The 18373-nt window shown below is 44.7% G+C and overlaps 1 protein-coding gene and 1 non-coding gene across 4 annotated transcripts in view; both read left to right on the forward strand.

Annotated features, from left to right (window-relative positions):
• Positions 1-18373, forward strand: part of LOC135561719 (integrator complex subunit 15-like) — a 157485-nt gene that overhangs the window by 67336 nt on the left and 71776 nt on the right. The gene's annotated exons all lie outside the window — the stretch shown is intronic.
• trnai-uau (transfer RNA isoleucine (anticodon UAU)) lies at positions 294-387 on the forward strand. The gene is made up of 2 exons: positions 294-331; positions 352-387. It is a non-coding gene; the product is annotated as a tRNA-Ile (tRNA).

The following is an 18373-nucleotide window of genomic DNA, read 5'->3' on the forward strand; positions in this document are numbered from 1 at the left end:
AGGCAGAGATAGAATACAAAATCATCGTCTTCTCTATCACCAGCTATGCCTGACACGTCAGCAATGCAGGGTGGCAAGCCTGCTCGAAAGTCCAATTGGATGGCTGTTTGCAAAGTGATTTGGTGCTTCGGCTCAGAAAATAATCACCCCATTTGTGGTTCGAACCCACAAATACGAGATTAAGAGACTCATGCTCTACCGTCTGAGTTAGCCAGGTAGGTCAATTGTCGGACTGACTCGGACCGAATATTGTACATCTATGTTTGTGCAAGATATGGTAAACAGGTGATCAGGCTCCTGTGGCGCAATCGGTTAGCGCGTGGTACTTATACAGCAGTATGCAGCGAAGCAATGCCGAGGTTGTGAGTTCGAGCCTCACCAGGAGTATGTACTCTTCTTGAACCCTCTGCCTGTCTATTTATTGTCCAGAAAAGGAGCATTTTTCAATCCATTTAGGAGGACATTACATAAGTATGTCATTAAGATAACAGGTCAGAGTGCAGGCACAGCTAGTATTCAAATCCTTCGTTTTCTGACCCTGAGATTAAGAGTGTCATGCTCTACCGACTGAGCTAACCAGGCATCTCAACGGTAATGTTGACCTGGTCCGAATATCGCACAGCTCCGTTTGTGGAAAATATGGTGATCAGTGAGAGTGTTGTTAATGGATCCTGTGGTGCAATTGGTTAGCGTGTTTATACAGCAGTCTACAGAAATTAGATGACAATGTTATGAGTTCAAGCCCTGTATATAAAGTGTTAGCGAACAGTGAGGTGGCTGTAGATAAAGTGTTAGCGAACAGGGAGGTAGTTGGTGATAAAGTGTTAGGGAACAGGGAGGTAGCTGTCTATAAAGTGTTAGGGAACAGGGAGGTAGCTGTAGATAAAGTGTTAGGGAACAGGGAGGTAGCTGTAGATAAAGTGTTAGGGAACAGGGAGGTAGCTGTAGATAAAGTGTTAGGGAACAGGGAGGTAGCTGTATATAAAGTGTTAGGGAACAGGGAGGTAGCTGTATATGAAGTGTTAGGGGTTAGGGAACAGGGAGGTAGCTGTAGATAAAGTGTTTGGGAACAGGGAGGTAGCTGTAGATAAAGTGTTAGGGAACAGGGAGGTAGCTGTATATAAAGTGTTAGGGAACAGGGAGGTAGCTGTATATAAAGTGTTAGGGAACAGGGAGGTAGCTGTAGATAAAGTGTTAGGGAACAGGGAGGTAGTTGTATATAAAGTGTTAGGGAACAGGGAGGTAGCTGTAGATAAAGTGTTAGGGAACAGGGAGGTAGATGTAGATAAAGTGTTAGGGAACAGGGAGGTAGCTGTAGATAAAGTGTTAGGGAACAGGGAGGTAGCTGTATATAAAGTGTTAGGGAACAGGGAGGTAGCTGTAGATAAAGTGTTAGGGAACAGGGAGGTAGCTGTATATAAAGTGTTAGGGAACAGGGAGGTAGCTGTAGATAAAGTGTTAGGGAACAGGGAGGTAGCTGTATATAAAGTGTTAGGGAACAGGGAGGTAGCTGTATATAAAGTGTTAGGGAACAGGGAGGTAGCTGTAGATAAAGTGTTAGGGAACAGGGAGGTAGCTGTATATAAAGTGTTAGGGAACAGGGAGGTAGCTGGTGATAAAGTGTTAGGGAACAGGGAGGTAGCTGTAGATAAAGTATTATGGAACAGGGAGGTAGCTGTATATAAAGTGTTAGGGAACAGGGAGGTAGCTGTCTATAAAGTGTTAGGGAACAGGGAGGTAGCTGTATATAAAGTGTTAGGGAACAGGGAGGTAGTTGTAGATAAAGTGTTAGGGAACAGGGAGGTAGCTGTATATAAAGTGTTAGGGAACAGGGAGGTAGCTGTAGATAAAGTGTTAGGGAACAGGGAGGTAGCTGTAGATAAAGTGTTAGGGAACAGGGAGGTAGCTGTATATAAAGTGTTAGGGAACAGGGAGGTAGCTGTAGATAAAGTGTTAGGGAACAGGGAGGTAGCTGTAGATAAAGTGTTAGGGAACAGGGAGGTAGCTGTAGATAAAGTGTTAGGGAACAGGGAGGTAGCTGTATATAAAGTCTTAGGCGTTAGGGAACAGGGAGGTAGCTGTAGATAAAGTGTTAGGGAACAGGGAGGTAGCTGTAGATAAAGTGGTAGGGAACAGGGAGGTAGCTGTGGATAAAGTGTTAGGGAACAGGGAGGTAGCTGTATATAAAGTGGTAGGGAACAGGGAGGTAGCTGTAGATAAAGTGTTAGGGAACAGGGAGGTAGCTGTAGATAAAGTGTTAGGGAACAGGGAGGTAGCTGTAGATAAAGTGTTAGGGAACAGGGAGGTAGCTGTAGATAAAGGGTTAGGGAACAGGGAGGTAGCTGTAGATAAAGTGTTAGGGAACAGGGAGGTAGCTGTAGATAAAGTGTTAGGGAACAGGGAGGTAGCTGGTGATAAAGTGTTAAGGAACAGGGAGGTAGCTGTAGATAAAGTGTTAGGGAACAGGGAGGTAGCTGTAGATAAAGTGTTAGGGAACAGGGAGGTAGCTGTATATAAAGTGTTAGGGAACAGGGAGGTAGCTGGTGATAAAGTGTTAGGGAACAGGGAGGTAGCTGTAGATAAAGTATTAGGGAACAGGGAGGTAGCTGTATATAAAGTGTTAGGGAACAGGGAGGTAGCTGTCTATAAAGTGTTAGGGAACAGGGAGGTAGCTGTAGATAAAGTGTTAGGGAACAGGGAGGTAGCTGTATATAAAGTGTTAGGGAACAGGGAGGTAGTTGTAGATAAAGTGTTAGGGAACAGGGAGGTAGCTGTATATAAAGTGTTAGGGAACAGGGAGGTAGCTGTAGATAAAGTGTTAGGGAACAGGGAGGTAGCTGTAGATAAAGTGTTAGGGAACGGGGAGGTAGCTGTATATAAAGTGTTAGGGAACAGGGAGGTAGCTGTAGATAAAGTGTTAGGGAACAGGGAGGTAGCTGTAGATAAAGTGTTAGGGAACAGGGAGGTAGCTGTAGATAAAGTGTTAGGGAACAGGGAGGTAGCTGTATATATAGTGTTAGGCGTTAGGGAACAGGGAGGTAGCTGTAGATAAAGTGTTAGGGAACAGGGAGGTAGCTGTAGATAAAGTGTTAGGCGTTAGGGAACAGGGAGGTAGCTGTATATAAAGTGTTAGGGAACAGGGAGGTAGCTGTAGATAAAGTGTTAGGGAACAGGGAGGTAGCTGTATATGAAGTGTTAGGGGTTAGGGAACAGGGAGGTAGCTGTAGATAAAGTGTTAGGGAACAGGGAGGTAGCTATAGATAAAGTGTTAGGGAACAGGGAGGTAGCTGTAGATAAAGTGTTAGGGAACAGGGAGGTAGCTGTAGATAAAGTGTTAGGGAACAGGGAGGTAGCTGTAGATAAAGTGTTAGGGAACAGGGAGGTAGCTGTATATGAAGTGTTAGGGGTTAGGGAACAGGGAGGTAGCTGTAGATAAAGTGTTTGGGAACAGGGAGGTAGCTGTAGATAAAGTGTTAGGGAACAGGGAGGTAGCTGTATATAAAGTGTTAGGGAACAGGGAGGTAGCTGTATATAAAGTGTTAGGGAACAGGGAGGTAGCTGTAGATAAAGTGTTAGTGAACAGGGAGGTAGTTGTATATAAAGTGTTAGGGAACAGGGAGGTAGCTGTAGATAAAGTGTTAGGGAACAGGGAGGTAGCTGTATATAAAGTCTTAGGCGTTAGGGAACAGGGAGGTAGCTGTAGATAAAGTGTTAGGGAACAGGGAGGTAGCTGTAGATAAAGTGGTAGGGAACAGGGAGGTAGCTGTGGATAAAGTGTTAGGGAACAGGGAGGTAGCTGTATATAAAGTGGTAGGGAACAGGGAGGTAGCTGTAGATAAAGTGTTAGGGAACAGGGAGGTAGCTGTAGATAAAGTGTTAGGGAACAGGGAGGTAGCTGTAGATAAAGTGTTAGGGAACAGGGAGGTAGCTGTAGATAAAGGGTTAGGGAACAGGGAGGTAGCTGTAGATAAAGTGTTAGGGAACAGGGAGGTAGCTGTAGATAAAGTGTTAGGGAACAGGGAGGTAGCTGGTGATAAAGTGCTAAGGAACAGGGAGGTAGCTGTAGATAAAGTGTTAGGGAACAGGGAGGTAGCTGTAGATAAAGTGTTAGGGAACAGGGAGGTAGCTGTATATAAAGTGTTAGGGAACAGGGAGGTAGCTGGTGATAAAGTGTTAGGGAACAGGGAGGTAGCTGTAGATAAAGTATTAGGGAACAGGGAGGTAGCTGTATATAAAGTGTTAGGGAACAGGGAGGTAGCTGTCTATAAAGTGTTAGGGAACAGGAGGTAGCTGTAGATAAAGTGTTAGGGAACAGGGAGGTAGCTGTATATAAAGTGTTAGGGAACAGGAGGTAGTTGTAGATAAAGTGTTAGGGAACAGGAGGTAGCTGTATATAAAGTGTTAGGGAACAGGGAGGTAGCTGTAGATAAAGTGTTAGGGAACAGGGAGGTAGCTGTAGATAAAGTGTTAGGGAACGGGGAGGTAGCTGTATATAAAGTGTTAGGGAACAGGGAGGTAGCTGTAGATAAAGTGTTAGGGAACAGGGAGGTAGCTGTAGATAAAGTGTTAGGCGTTAGGGAACAGGGAGGTAGCTGTATATAAAGTGTTAGGGAACAGGGAGGTAGCTGTAGATAAAGTGTTAGGGAACAGGGAGGTAGCTGTATATGAAGTGTTAGGGGTTAGGGAACAGGGAGGTAGCTGTAGATAAAGTGTTAGGGAACAGGGAGGTAGCTATAGATAAAGTGTTAGGGAACAGGGAGGTAGCTGTAGATAAAGTGTTAGGGAACAGGGAGGTAGCTGTAGATAAAGTGTTAGGGAACAGGGAGGTAGCTGTAGATAAAGTGTTAGGGAACAGGGAGGTAGCTGTATATGAAGTGTTAGGGGTTAGGGAACAGGGAGGTAGCTGTAGATAAAGTGTTTGGGAACAGGGAGGTAGCTGTAGATAAAGTGTTAGGGAACAGGGAGGTAGCTGTATATAAAGTGTTAGGGAACAGGGAGGTAGCTGTATATAAAGTGTTAGGGAACAGGGAGGTAGCTGTAGATAAAGTGTTAGTGAACAGGGAGGTAGTTGTATATAAAGTGTTAGGGAACAGGGAGGTAGCTGTAGATAAAGTGTTAGGGAACAGGGAGGTAGATGTAGATAAAGTGTTAGGGAACAGGGAGGTAGCTGTAGATAAAGTGTTAGGGAACAGGGAGGTAGCTGTATATAAAGTGTTAGGGAACAGGGAGGTAGCTGTATATAAAGTGTTAGGGAACAGGGAGGTAGCTGTAGATAAAGTGTTAGGGAACAGGGAGGTAGCTGTAGATAAAGTGTTAGGGAACAGGGAGGTAGCTGTAGATAAAGTGTTAGGGAACAGGGAGGTAGCTGTATATAAAGTGTTAGGGAACAGGGAGGTAGCTGTATATAAAGTGTTAGGGAACAGGGAGGTAGCTGTAGATAAAGTGTTAGGGAACAGGAGGTAGCTGTAGATAAAGTGTTAAGGAACAGGGAGGTAGCTGTAGATAAAGTGTTAGGGAACAGGGAGGTAGCTGTATATAAAGTGTTAGGGAACAGGGAGGTAGCTGTAGATAAAGTGTTAGGGAACAGGGAGGTAGTTGTAGATAAAGTGTTAGGGAACAGGGAGGTAGCTGTATATAAAGTGTTAGGGAACAGGGAGGTAGCTGTAGATAAAGTGTTAGGGAACAGGGAGGTAGCTGTATATAAAGTGGTAGGGAACAGGGAGGTAGCTGTAGATAAAGAGTTAGGGAACAGGGAGGTAGCTGTAGATAAAGTGTTAGGGAACAGGGAGGTAGCTGTAGATAAAGTGTTAGGGAACAGGGAGGTAGCTGTATATAAAGTGTTAGGGAACAGGGAGGTAGCTGTAGATAAAGTGTTAGGGAACAGGGAGGTAGCTGTAGATAAAGTGTTAGGGAACAGGGAGGTAGCTGTAGATAAAGTGTTAGGGAACAGGGAGGTAGCTGTATATAAAGTGTTAGGGAACAGGGAGGTAGCTGTAGATAAAGTGTTAGGGAACAGGGAGGTAGCTGTAGATAAAGTGTTAGGGAACAGGGAGGTAGCTGGTGATAAAGTGTTAGGGAACAGGAAGGTAGCTGTAGATAAAGTGTTAGGGAACAGGGAGGTAGCTGTATATAAAGTGTTAGGGAACAGGGAGGTAGCTGTATATGAAGTGTTAGGGGTTAGGGAACAGGGAGGTAGCTGTAGATAAAGTGTTTGGGAACAGGGAGGTAGCTGTAGATAAAGTGTTAGGGAACAGGGAGGTAGCTGTATATAAAGTGTTAGGGAACAGGGAGGTAGCTGTATATAAAGTGTTAGGGAACAGGGAGGTAGCTGTAGATAAAGTGTTAGTGAACAGGGAGGTAGTTGTATATAAAGTGTTAGGGAACAGGGAGGTAGCTGGTGATAAAGTGTTAGGGAACAGGAAGGTAGCTGTAGATAAAGTGTTAGGGAACAGGGAGGTAGCTGTATATAAAGTGTTAGGGAACAGGGAGGTAGCTGTATATGAAGTGTTAGGGGTTAGGGAACAGGGAGGTAGCTGTAGATAAAGTGTTTGGGAACAGGGAGGTAGCTGTAGATAAAGTGTTAGGGAACAGGGAGGTAGCTGTAGATAAAGTGTTAGGGAACAGGGAGGTAGCTGTAGATAAAGGGTTAGGGAACAGGGAGGTAGCTGTAGATAAAGTGTTAGGGAACAGGGAGGTAGCTGTAGATAAAGTGTTAGGGAACAGGGAGGTAGCTGGTGATAGTAGCTGTAGATAAAGTGTTAGGGAACAGGGAGGTAGCTGTAGATAAAGTGTTAGGGAACAGGGAGGTAGCTGTATATAAAGTGTTAGGGAACAGGGAGGTAGCTGGTGATAAAGTGTTAGGGAACAGGGAGGTAGCTGTAGATAAAGTATTAGGGAACAGGGAGGTAGCTGTATATAAAGTGTTAGGGAACAGGGAGGTAGCTGTCTATAAAGTGTTAGGGAACAGGGAGGTAGCTGTAGATAAAGTGTTAGGGAACAGGGAGGTAGCTGTATATAAAGTGTTAGGGAACAGGGAGGTAGTTGTAGATAAAGTGTTAGGGAACAGGGAGGTAGCTGTATATAAAGTGTTAGGGAACAGGGAGGTAGCTGTAGATAAAGTGTTAGGGAACAGGGAGGTAGCTGTAGATAAAGTGTTAGGGAACAGGGAGGTAGCTGTATATAAAGTGTTAGGGAACAGGGAGGTAGCTGTAGATAAAGTGTTAGGGAACAGGGAGGTAGCTGTAGATAAAGTGTTAGGCGTTAGGGAACAGGGAGGTAGCTGTATATAAAGTGTTAGGGAACAGGGAGGTAGCTGTAGATAAAGTGTTAGGGAACAGGGAGGTAGCTGTATATGAAGTGTTAGGGTTAGGGAACAGGGAGGTAGCTGTAGATAAAGTGTTAGGGAACAGGGAGGTAGCTATAGATAAAGTGTTAGGGAACAGGGAGGTAGCTGTAGATAAAGTGTTAGGGAACAGGGAGGTAGCTGTAGATAAAGTGTTAGGGAACAGGGAGGTAGCTGTAGATAAAGTGTTAGGGAACAGGGAGGTAGCTGTATATGAAGTGTTAGGGGTTAGGGAACAGGGAGGTAGCTGTAGATAAAGTGTTTGGGAACAGGGAGGTAGCTGTAGATAAAGTGTTAGGGAACAGGGAGGTAGCTGTATATAAAGTGTTAGGGAACAGGGAGGTAGCTGTATATAAAGTGTTAGGGAACAGGGAGGTAGCTGTAGATAAAGTGTTAGTGAACAGGGAGGTAGTTGTATATAAAGTGTTAGGGAACAGGAGGTAGCTGTAGATAAAGTGTTAGGGAACAGGGAGGTAGATGTAGATAAAGTGTTAGGGAACAGGGAGGTAGCTGTAGATAAAGTGTTAGGGAACAGGGAGGTAGCTGTATATAAAGTGTTAGGGAACAGGGAGGTAGCTGTATATAAAGTGTTAGGGAACAGGGAGGTAGCTGTAGATAAAGTGTTAGGGAACAGGGAGGTAGCTGTAGATAAAGTGTTAGGGAACAGGGAGGTAGCTGTAGATAAAGTGTTAGGGAACAGGGAGGTAGCTGTATATAAAGTGTTAGGGAACAGGGAGGTAGCTGTATATAAAGTGTTAGGGAACAGGGAGGTAGCTGTAGATAAAGTGTTAGGGAACAGGGAGGTAGCTGTAGATAAAGTGTTAAGGAACAGGAGGTAGCTGTAGATAAAGTGTTAGGGAACAGGGAGGTAGCTGTATATAAAGTGTTAGGGAACAGGGAGGTAGCTGTAGATAAAGTGTTAGGGAACAGGGAGGTAGTTGTAGATAAAGTGTTAGGGAACAGGGAGGTAGCTGTATATAAAGTGTTAGGGAACAGGGAGGTAGCTGTAGATAAAGTGTTAGGGAACAGGGAGGTAGCTGTATATAAAGTGGTAGGGAACAGGGAGGTAGCTGTAGATAAAGAGTTAGGGAACAGGGAGGTAGCTGTAGATAAAGTGTTAGGGAACAGGGAGGTAGCTGTAGATAAAGTGTTAGGGAACAGGGAGGTAGCTGTATATAAAGTGTTAGGGAACAGGGAGGTAGCTGTAGATAAAGTGTTAGGGAACAGGAGGTAGCTGTAGATAAAGTGTTAGGGAACAGGGAGGTAGCTGTAGATAAAGTGTTAGGGAACAGGGAGGTAGCTGTATATAAAGTGTTAGGGAACAGGGAGGTAGCTGTAGATAAAGTGTTAGGGAACAGGGAGGTAGCTGTAGATAAAGTGTTAGGGAACAGGGAGGTAGCTGGTGATAAAGTGTTAGGGAACAGGAAGGTAGCTGTAGATAAAGTGTTAGGGAACAGGAGGTAGCTGTATATAAAGTGTTAGGGAACAGGGAGGTAGCTGTATATGAAGTGTTAGGGGTTAGGGAACAGGGAGGTAGCTGTAGATAAAGTGTTTGGGAACAGGGAGGTAGCTGTAGATAAAGTGTTAGGGAACAGGGAGGTAGCTGTATATAAAGTGTTAGGGAACAGGAGGTAGCTGTATATAAAGTGTTAGGGAACAGGGAGGTAGCTGTAGATAAAGTGTTAGTGAACAGGGAGGTAGTTGTATATAAAGTGTTAGGGAACAGGGAGGTAGCTGGTGATAAAGTGTTAGGGAACAGGAAGGTAGCTGTAGATAAAGTGTTAGGGAACAGGGAGGTAGCTGTATATAAAGTGTTAGGGAACAGGGAGGTAGCTGTATATGAAGTGTTAGGGGTTAGGGAACAGGGAGGTAGCTGTAGATAAAGTGTTTGGGAACAGGGAGGTAGCTGTAGATAAAGTGTTAGGGAACAGGGAGGTAGCTGTATATAAAGTGTTAGGGAACAGGGAGGTAGCTGTATATAAAGTGTTAGGGAACAGGGAGGTAGCTGTAGATAAAGTGTTAGTGAACAGGGAGGTAGTTGTATATAAAGTGTTAGGGAACAGGGAGGTAGCTGTAGATAAAGTGTTAGGGAACAGGGAGGTAGATGTAGATAAAGTGTTAGGGAACAGGGAGGTAGCTGTAGATAAAGTGTTAGGGAACAGGGAGGTAGCTGTATATAAAGTGTTAGGGAACAGGGAGGTAGCTGTATATAAAGTGTTAGGGAACAGGGAGGTGGCTGTAGATAAAGTGTTAGGGAACAGGGAGGTAGCTGTAGATAAAGTGTTAGGGAACAGGAGGTAGCTGTAGATAAAGTGTTAGGGAACAGGGAGGTGGCTGTAGATAAAGTGTTAGGGAACAGGGAGGTAGCTGTAGATAAAGTGTTAGGGAACAGGGAGGTAGCTGGTGATAAAGTGTTAGGGAACAGGGAGGTAGCTGTAGATAAAGTGTTAGGGAACAGGGAGGTAGCTGTAGATAAAGTGTTAGGGAACAGGGAGGTAGCTATAGATAAAGTGTTAGGGAACAGGGAGGTAGCTGTAGATAAAGTGTTACGGAACAGGGAGGTAGCTGTAGATAAAGTGTTAGGGAACAGGGAGGTAGCTGTATATAAAGTGTTAGGGAACAGGAGGTGGCTGTAGATAAAGTGTTAGGGAACAGGGAGGTAGCTGTAGATAAAGTGTTAGGGAACAGGAGGTGGCTGTAGATAAAGTGTTAGGGAACAGGGAGGTAGCTGTAGATAAAGTGTTAGGGAACAGGGAGGTAGCTGTATATAAAGTGTTAGGGAACAGGGAGGTGGCTGTAGATAAAGTGTTAGGGAACAGGGAGGTAGCTGTAGATAAAGTGTTAGGGAACAGGAGGTAGCTGTAGATAAAGTGTTAGGGAACAGGGAGGTGGCTGTAGATAAAGTGTTAGGGAACAGGGAGGTAGCTGTAGATAAAGTGTTAGGGAACAGGGAGGTAGCTGGTGATAAAGTGTTAGGGAACAGGGAGGTAGCTGTAGATAAAGTGTTAGGGAACAGGGAGGTAGCTGTAGATAAAGTGTTAGGAAACAGGGAGGTAGCTGTAGATAAAGTGTTAGGGAACAGGGAGGTAGCTGTAGATAAAGTGTTAGGGAACAGGAGGTAGCTGTAGATAAAGTGTTAGGGAACAGGGAGGTAGCTGTAGATAAAGTGTTAGGGAACAGGGAGGTAGCTGTATATAAAGTGTTAGGGAACAGGGAGGTAGCTGTATATAAAGTGTTAGGGAACAGGGAGGTAGCTGTAGATAAAGTGTTAGGGAACAGGGAGGTAGCTGTAGATAAAGTGTAAAGGAACAGGGAGGTAGCTGTAGATAAAGTGTTAGGGAACAGGGAACAGGGAGGTAGCTGTATATAAAGTGTTAGGGAACAGGGAGGTAGCTGTAGATAAAGTGTTAGGGAACAGGGAGGTAGTTGTAGATAAAGTGTTAGGGAACAGGGAGGTAGCTGTATATAAAGTGTTAGGGAACAGGGAGGTAGCTGTAGATAAAGTGTTAGGGAACAGGGAGGTAGCTTTATATAAAGTGGTAGGGAACAGGGAGGTAGCTGTAGATAAAGAGTTAGGGAACAGGGAGGTAGCTGTAGATAAAGTGTTAGGGAACAGGGAGGTAGCTGTAGATAAAGTGTTAGGGAACAGGAGGTAGCTGTATATAAAGTGTTAGGGAACAGGGAGGTAGCTGTAGATAAAGTGTTAGGGAACAGGGAGGTAGCTGTAGATAAAGTGTTAGGGAACAGGGAGGTAGCTGTAGATAAAGTGTTAGGGAACAGGGAGGTAGCTGGTGATAAAGTGTTAGGGAACAGGAAGGTAGCTGTAGATAAAGTGTTAGGGAACAGGGAGGTAGCTGTATATAAAGTGTTAGGGAACAGGGAGGTGGCTGTAGATAAAGTGTTAGGGAACAGGGAGGTAGCTGTAGATAAAGTGTTAGGGAACAGGGAGGTAGCTGTAGATAAAGTGTTAGGGAACAGGGAGGTGGCTGTAGATAAAGTGTTAGGGAACAGGGAGGTAGCTGGTGATAAAGTGTTAGGGAACAGGGAGGTAGCTGTAGATAAAGTGTTAGGGAACAGGGAGGTAGCTGTAGATAAAGTGTTAGGGAACAGGGAGGTAGCTATAGATAAAGTGTTAGGGAACAGGGAGGTAGCTGTAGATAAAGTGTTACGGAACAGGGAGGTAGCTGTAGATAAAGTGTTAGGGAACAGGGAGGTAGCTGTATATAAAGTGTTAGGGAACAGGGAGGTGGCTGTAGATAAAGTGTTAGGGAACAGGGAGGTAGCTGTAGATAAAGTGTTAGGGAACAGGGAGGTGGCTGTAGATAAAGTGTTAGGGAACAGGGAGGTAGCTGTAGATAAAGTGTTAGGGAACAGGGAGGTAGCTGGTGATAAAGTGTTAGGGAACAGGGAGGTAGCTGTAGATAAAGTGTTAGGGAACAGGGAGGTAGCTGTATATAAAGTGTTAGGGAACAGGGAGGTGGCTGTAGATAAAGTGTTAGGGAACAGGGAGGTAGCTGTAGATAAAGTGTTAGGGAACAGGGAGGTAGCTGTAGATAAAGTGTTAGGGAACAGGAGGTGGCTGTAGATAAAGTGTTAGGGAACAGGGAGGTAGCTGTAGATAAAGTGTTAGGGAACAGGGAGGTAGCTGGTAATAAAGTGTTAGGGAACAGGGAGGTAGCTGTATATAAAGTGTTAGGGAACAGGGAGGTGGCTGTAGATAAAGTGTTAGGGAACAGGGAGGTAGCTGTAGATAAAGTGTTAGGGAACAGGGAGGTAGCTGTATATAAAGTGTTAGGGAACAGGGAGGTGGCTGTAGATAAAGTGTTAGGGAACAGGGAGGTAGCTGTATATAAAGTGTTAGGGAACAGGGAGGTAGCTGTATATAAAGTGTTAGGGAACAGGGAGGTAGCTGTAGATAAAGTGTTAGGGAACAGGGAGGTAGCTGTAGATAAAGTGTTAGGGAACAGGGAGGTAGCTGGTGATAAAGTGTTAGGGAACAGGGAGGTAGCTGTATATAAAGTGTTAGGGAACAGGGAGGTGGCTGTAGATAAAGTGTTAGGGAACAGGGAGGTAGCTGTAGATAAAGTGTTAGGGAACAGGGAGGTAGCTGTATATAAAGTGTTAGGGAACAGGGAGGTGGCTGTAGATAAAGTGTTAGGGAACAGGGAGGTAGCTGTAGATAAAGTGTTAGGGAACAGGGAGGTGGCTGTAGATAAAGTGTTAGGGAACAGGAGGTAGCTGTAGATAAAGTGTTAGGGAACAGGGAGGTAGCTGTATATAAAGTGTTAGGGAACAGGGAGGTGGCTGTAGATAAAGTGTTAGGGAACAGGGAGGTAGCTGTAGATAAAGTGTTAGGGAACAGGAGGTAGCTGTAGATAAAGTGTTAGGGAACAGGGAGGTGGCTGTAGATAAAGTGTTAGGGAACAGGGAGGTAGCTGTAGATAAAGTGTTAGGGAACAGGGAGGTAGCTGGTGATAAAGTGTTAGGGAACAGGGAGGTAGCTGTAGATAAAGTGTTAGGGAACAGGGAGGTAGCTGTAGATAAAGTGTTAGGAAACAGGGAGGTAGCTGTAGATAAAGTGTTAGGGAACAGGGAGGTAGCTGTAGATAAAGTGTTAGGGAACAGGGAGGTAGCTGTAGATAAAGTGTTAGGGAACAGGGAGGTAGCTGTAGATAAAGTGTTAGGGAACAGGGAGGTAGCTGTATATAAAGTGTTAGGGAACAGGGAGGTAGCTGTATATAAAGTGTTAGGGAACAGGGAGGTAGCTGTAGATAAAGTGTTAGGGAACAGGGAGGTAGCTGTAGATAAAGTGTAAAGGAACAGGGAGGTAGCTGTAGATAAAGTGTTAGGGAACAGGGAACAGGGAGGTAGCTGTATATAAAGTGTTAGGGAACAGGGAGGTAGCTGTAGATAAAGTGTTAGGGAACAGGGAGGTAGTTGTAGATAAAGTGTTAGGGAACAGGAGGTAGCTGTATATAAAGTGTTAGGGAACAGGAGGTAGCTGTAGATAAAGTGTTAGGGAACAGGGAGGTAGCTTTATATAAAGTGGTAGGGAACAGGGAGGTAGCTGTAGATAAAGAGTTAGGGAACAGGGAGGTAGCTGTAGATAAAGTGTTAGGGAACAGGAGGTAGCTGTAGATAAAGTGTTAGGGAACAGGGAGGTAGCTGTATATAAAGTGTTAGGGAACAGGGAGGTAGCTGTAGATAAAGTGTTAGGGAACAGGGAGGTAGCTGTAGATAAAGTGTTAGGGAACAGGGAGGTAGCTGTAGATAAAGTGTTAGGGAACAGGAGGTAGCTGGTGATAAAGTGTTAGGGAACAGGAAGGTAGCTGTAGATAAAGTGTTAGGGAACAGGGAGGTAGCTGTATATAAAGTGTTAGGGAACAGGAGGTGGCTGTAGATAAAGTGTTAGGGAACAGGGAGGTAGCTGTAGATAAAGTGTTAGGGAACAGGGAGGTAGCTGTAGATAAAGTGTTAGGGAACAGGGAGGTGGCTGTAGATAAAGTGTTAGGGAACAGGGAGGTAGCTGGTGATAAAGTGTTAGGGAACAGGGAGGTAGCTGTAGATAAAGTGTTAGGGAACAGGGAGGTAGCTGTAGATAAAGTGTTAGGGAACAGGGAGGTAGCTATAGATAAAGTGTTAGGGAACAGGGAGGTAGCTGTAGATAAAGTGTTAGGAACAGGGAGGTAGCTGTAGATAAAGTGTTAGGGAACAGGGAGGTAGCTGTATATAAAGTGTTAGGGAACAGGAGGTGGCTGTAGATAAAGTGTTAGGGAACAGGGAGGTAGCTGTAGATAAAGTGTTAGGGAACAGGGAGGTGGCTGTAGATAAAGTGTTAGGGAACAGGAGGTAGCTGTAGATAAAGTGTTAGGGAACAGGAGGTAGCTGGTGATAAAGTGTTAGGGAACAGGGAGGTAGCTGTAGATAAAGTGTTAGGGAACAGGGAGGTAGCTGTATATAAAGTGTTAGGGAACAGGGAGGTGGCTGTAGATAAAGTGTTAGGGAACAGGGAGGTAGCTGTAGATAAAGTGTTAGGGAACAGGGAGGTAGCTGTAGATAAAGTGTTAGGGAACAGGGAGGTGGCTGTAGATAAAGTGTTAGGGAACAGGGAGGTAGCTGTAGATAAAGTGTTAGGGAACAGGGAGGTAGCTGGTGATAAAGTGTTAGGGAACAGGGAGGTAGCTGTAGATAAAGTGTTAGGGAACAGGGAGGTAGCTGTAGATAAAGTGTTAGGGAACAGGGAGGTAGCTATAGATAAAGTGTTAGGGAACAGGGAGGTAGCTGTAGATAAAGTGTTACGGAACAGGGAGGTAGCTGTAGATAAAGTGTTAGGGAACAGGGAGGTAGCTGTATATAAAGTGTTAGGGAACAGGGAGGTGGCTGTAGATAAAGTGTTAGGGAACAGGGAGGTAGCTGTAGATAAAGTGTTAGGGAACAGGGAGGTGGCTGTAGATAAAGTGTTAGGGAACAGGGAGGTAGCTGTAGATAAAGTGTTAGGGAACAGGGAGGTAGCTGTATATGAAGTGTTAGGGGTTAGGGAACAGGGAGGTAGCTGTAGATAAAGTGTTTGGGAACAGGGAGGTAGCTGTAGATAAAGTGTTAGGGAACAGGGAGGTAGCTGTATATAAAGTGTTAGGGAACAGGGAGGTAGCTGTATATAAAGTGTTAGGGAACAGGGAGGTAGCTGTAGATAAAGTGTTAGTGAACAGGGAGGTAGTTGTATATAAAGTGTTAGGGAACAGGGAGGTAGCTGTAGATAAAGTGTTAGGGAACAGGGAGGTAGATGTAGATAAAGTGTTAGGGAACAGGGAGGTAGCTGTAGATAAAGTGTTAGGGAACAGGGAGGTAGCTGTATATAAAGTGTTATGGAACAGGGAGGTAGCTGTAGATAAAGTGTTAGGGAACAGGGAGGTAGCTGTATATAAAGTGTTAGGGAACAGGGAGGTAGCTGTAGATAAAGTGTTAGGGAACAGGGAGGTAGCTGTAGATAAAGTGTTATGGAACAGGGAGGTAGCTGTAGATAAAGTGTTAGGGAACAGGGAGGTAGCTGTAGATAAAGTGTTAGGGAACAGGGAGGTAGCTGTAGATAAAGTGTTAGGGAACAGGGAGGTGGCTGTAGATAAAGTGTTTGGGAACAGGGAGATAAAGTGTTAGGGAACAGGGAGGTAGCTGTATATAAAGTGTTAGGGAACAGGGAGGTAGCTGTAGATAAAGTGTTAGGGAACAGGGAGGTAGCTGTAGATAAAGTGTTAAGGAACAGGGAGGTAGCTGTAGATAAAGTGTTAGGGAACAGGGAACAGGGAGGTAGCTGTATATAAAGTGTTAGGGAACAGGGAGGTAGCTGTAGATAAAGTGTTAGGGAACAGGGAGGTAGTTGTAGATAAAGTGTTAGGGAACAGGGAGGTAGCTGTATATAAAGTGTTAGGGAACAGGAGGTAGCTGTAGATAAAGTGTTAGGGAACAGGGAGGTAGCTGTATATAAAGTGGTAGGGAACAGGAGGTAGCTGTAGATAAAGAGTTAGGGAACAGGGAGGTAGCTGTAGATAAAGTGTTAGGGAACAGGGAGGTAGCTGTAGATAAAGTGTTAGGGAACAGGGAGGTAGCTGTAGATAAAGGGTTAGGGAACAGGGAGGTAGCTGTAGATAAAGTGTTAGGGAACAGGGAGGTAGCTGTAGATAAAGTGTTAGGGAACAGGGAGGTAGCTGTAGATAAAGTGTTAGGGAACAGGGAGGTAGCTGTATATAAAGTGTTAGGGAACAGGGAGGTAGCTGTAGATAAAGTGTTAGGGAACAGGGAGGTAGCTGTATATAAAGTGTTAGGGAACAGGGAGGTAGCTGTATATAAAGTGTTAGGGAACAGGGAGGTAGCTGTCTATAAAGTGTTAGGGAACAGGGAGGTAGCTGTAGATAAAGTGTTAGGGAACAGGGAGGTAGCTGTATATAAAGTGTTAGGGAACAGGGAGGTAGCTGTATATAAAGTGTTAGGGAACAGGGAGGTAGCTGTAGATAAAGTGTTAGGGAACAGGGAGGTAGCTGTAGGTGTTAACAGGGAGGTAGCTGTAGATAAAGTGTTAGGGAACAGGGAACAGGAGGTAGCTGTATATAAAGTGTTAGGGAACAGGGAGGTAGCTGTAGATAAAGTGTTAGGGAACAGGGAGGTAGTTGTAGATAAAGTGTTAGGGAACAGGGAGGTAGCTGTATATAAAGTGTTAGGGAACAGGGAGGTAGCTGTAGATAAAGTGTTAGGGAACAGGGAGGTAGCTGTATATAAAGTGGTAGGGAACAGGGAGGTAGCTGTAGATAAAGAGTTAGGGAACAGGGAGGTAGCTGTAGATAAAGTGTTAGGGAACAGGGAGGTAGCTGTAGATAAAGTGTTAGGGAACAGGGAGGTAGCTGTAGATAAAGGGTAAGGGAACAGGGAGGTAGCTGTAGATAAAGTGTTAGGGAACAGGAGGTAGCTGTAGATAAAGTGTTAGGGAACAGGGAGGTAGCTGTAGATAAAGTGTTAGGGAACAGGGAGGTAGCTGTATATAAAGTGTTAGGGAACAGGGAGGTAGCTGTAGATAAAGTGTTAGGGAACAGGGAGGTAGCTGTATATAAAGTGTTAGGGAACAGGGAGGTAGCTGTCTATAAAGTGTTAGGGAACAGGGAGGTAGCTGTAGATAAAGTGTTAGGGAACAGGGCTGTATATAAAGTGTTAGGGAACAGGGAGGTAGTTGTAGATAAAGTGTTAGGGAACAGGGAGGTAGCTGTATATAAAGTGTTAGGGAACAGGGAGGTAGCTGTAGATAAAGTGTTAGGGAACAGGGAGGTAGCTGTATATAAAGTGTTAGGGAACAGGAGGTAGCTGTAGATAAAGTGTTAGGGAACAGGGAGGTAGCTGTAGATAAAGTGTTAGGGAACAGGGAGGTAGCTGTATATAAAGTGTTAGGGAACAGGGAGGTAGCTGTAGATAAAGTGTTAGGGAACAGGAGGTAGCTGTAGATAAAGTGTTAGGGAACAGGGAGGTAGTTGTAGATAAAGTGTTAGGGAACAGGGAGGTAGCTGTAATAAAGTGTTAGGGTTAAACAGGGAGGTAGCTGTAGATAAAGTGTTAGGGAACAGGGAGGTAGCTGTAGATAAAGTGTTAGGGTTAAACAGGGAGGTAGCTGTATATAAAGTGTTAGGGAACAGGAGGTAGCTGTAGATAAAGTGTTAGGGAACAGGGAGGTAGCTGTAGATAAAGTGTTAGGGAACAGGGAGGTAGCTGTAGATAAAGTGTTAGGGAACAGGGAGGTAGCTATAGATAAAGTGTTAGGGAACAGGGAGGTAGCTGTAGATAAAGTGTTACGGAACAGGGAGGTAGCTGTAGATAAAGTGTTAGGGAACAGGGAGGTAGCTGTATATAAAGTGTTAGGGAACAGGGAGGTAGCTGTAGATAAAGTGTTAGGGAACAGGGAGGTAGCTGTATATAAAGTGTTAGGGAACAGGGAGGTAGCTGTATATAAAGTGTTAGGGAACAGGGAGGTAGCTGTAGATAAAGTGTTAGGGAACAGGGAGGTAGCTGTAGATAAAGTGTTAAGGAACAGGAGGTAGCTGTAGATAAAGTGTTAGGGAACAGGAACAGGGAGGTAGCTGTATATAAAGTGTTAGGGAACAGGGAGGTAGCTGTAGATAAAGTGTTAGGGAACAGGGAGGTAGTTGTAGATAAAGTGTTAGGGAACAGGAGGTAGCTGTATATAAAGTGTTAGGGAACAGGGAGGTAGCTGTAGATAAAGTGTTAGGGAACAGGGAGGTAGCTGTATATAAAGTGGTAGGGAACAGGAGGTAGCTGTAGATAAAGAGTTAGGGAACAGGGAGGTAGCTGTAGATAAAGTGTTAGGGAACAGGGAGGTAGCTGTAGATAAAGTGTTAGGGAACAGGAGGTAGCTGTAGATAAAGGGTTAGGGAACAGGGAGGTAGCTGTAGATAAAGTGTTAGGGAACAGGGAGGTAGCTGTAGATAAAGTGTTAGGGAACAGGGAGGTAGCTGTAGATAAAGTGTTAGGGAACAG

This window comes from Oncorhynchus nerka, linkage group LG18 (genome assembly GCF_034236695.1).
Source record: "Oncorhynchus nerka isolate Pitt River linkage group LG18, Oner_Uvic_2.0, whole genome shotgun sequence".
Taxonomy (NCBI): Eukaryota; Metazoa; Chordata; class Actinopteri; order Salmoniformes; family Salmonidae; genus Oncorhynchus; species Oncorhynchus nerka.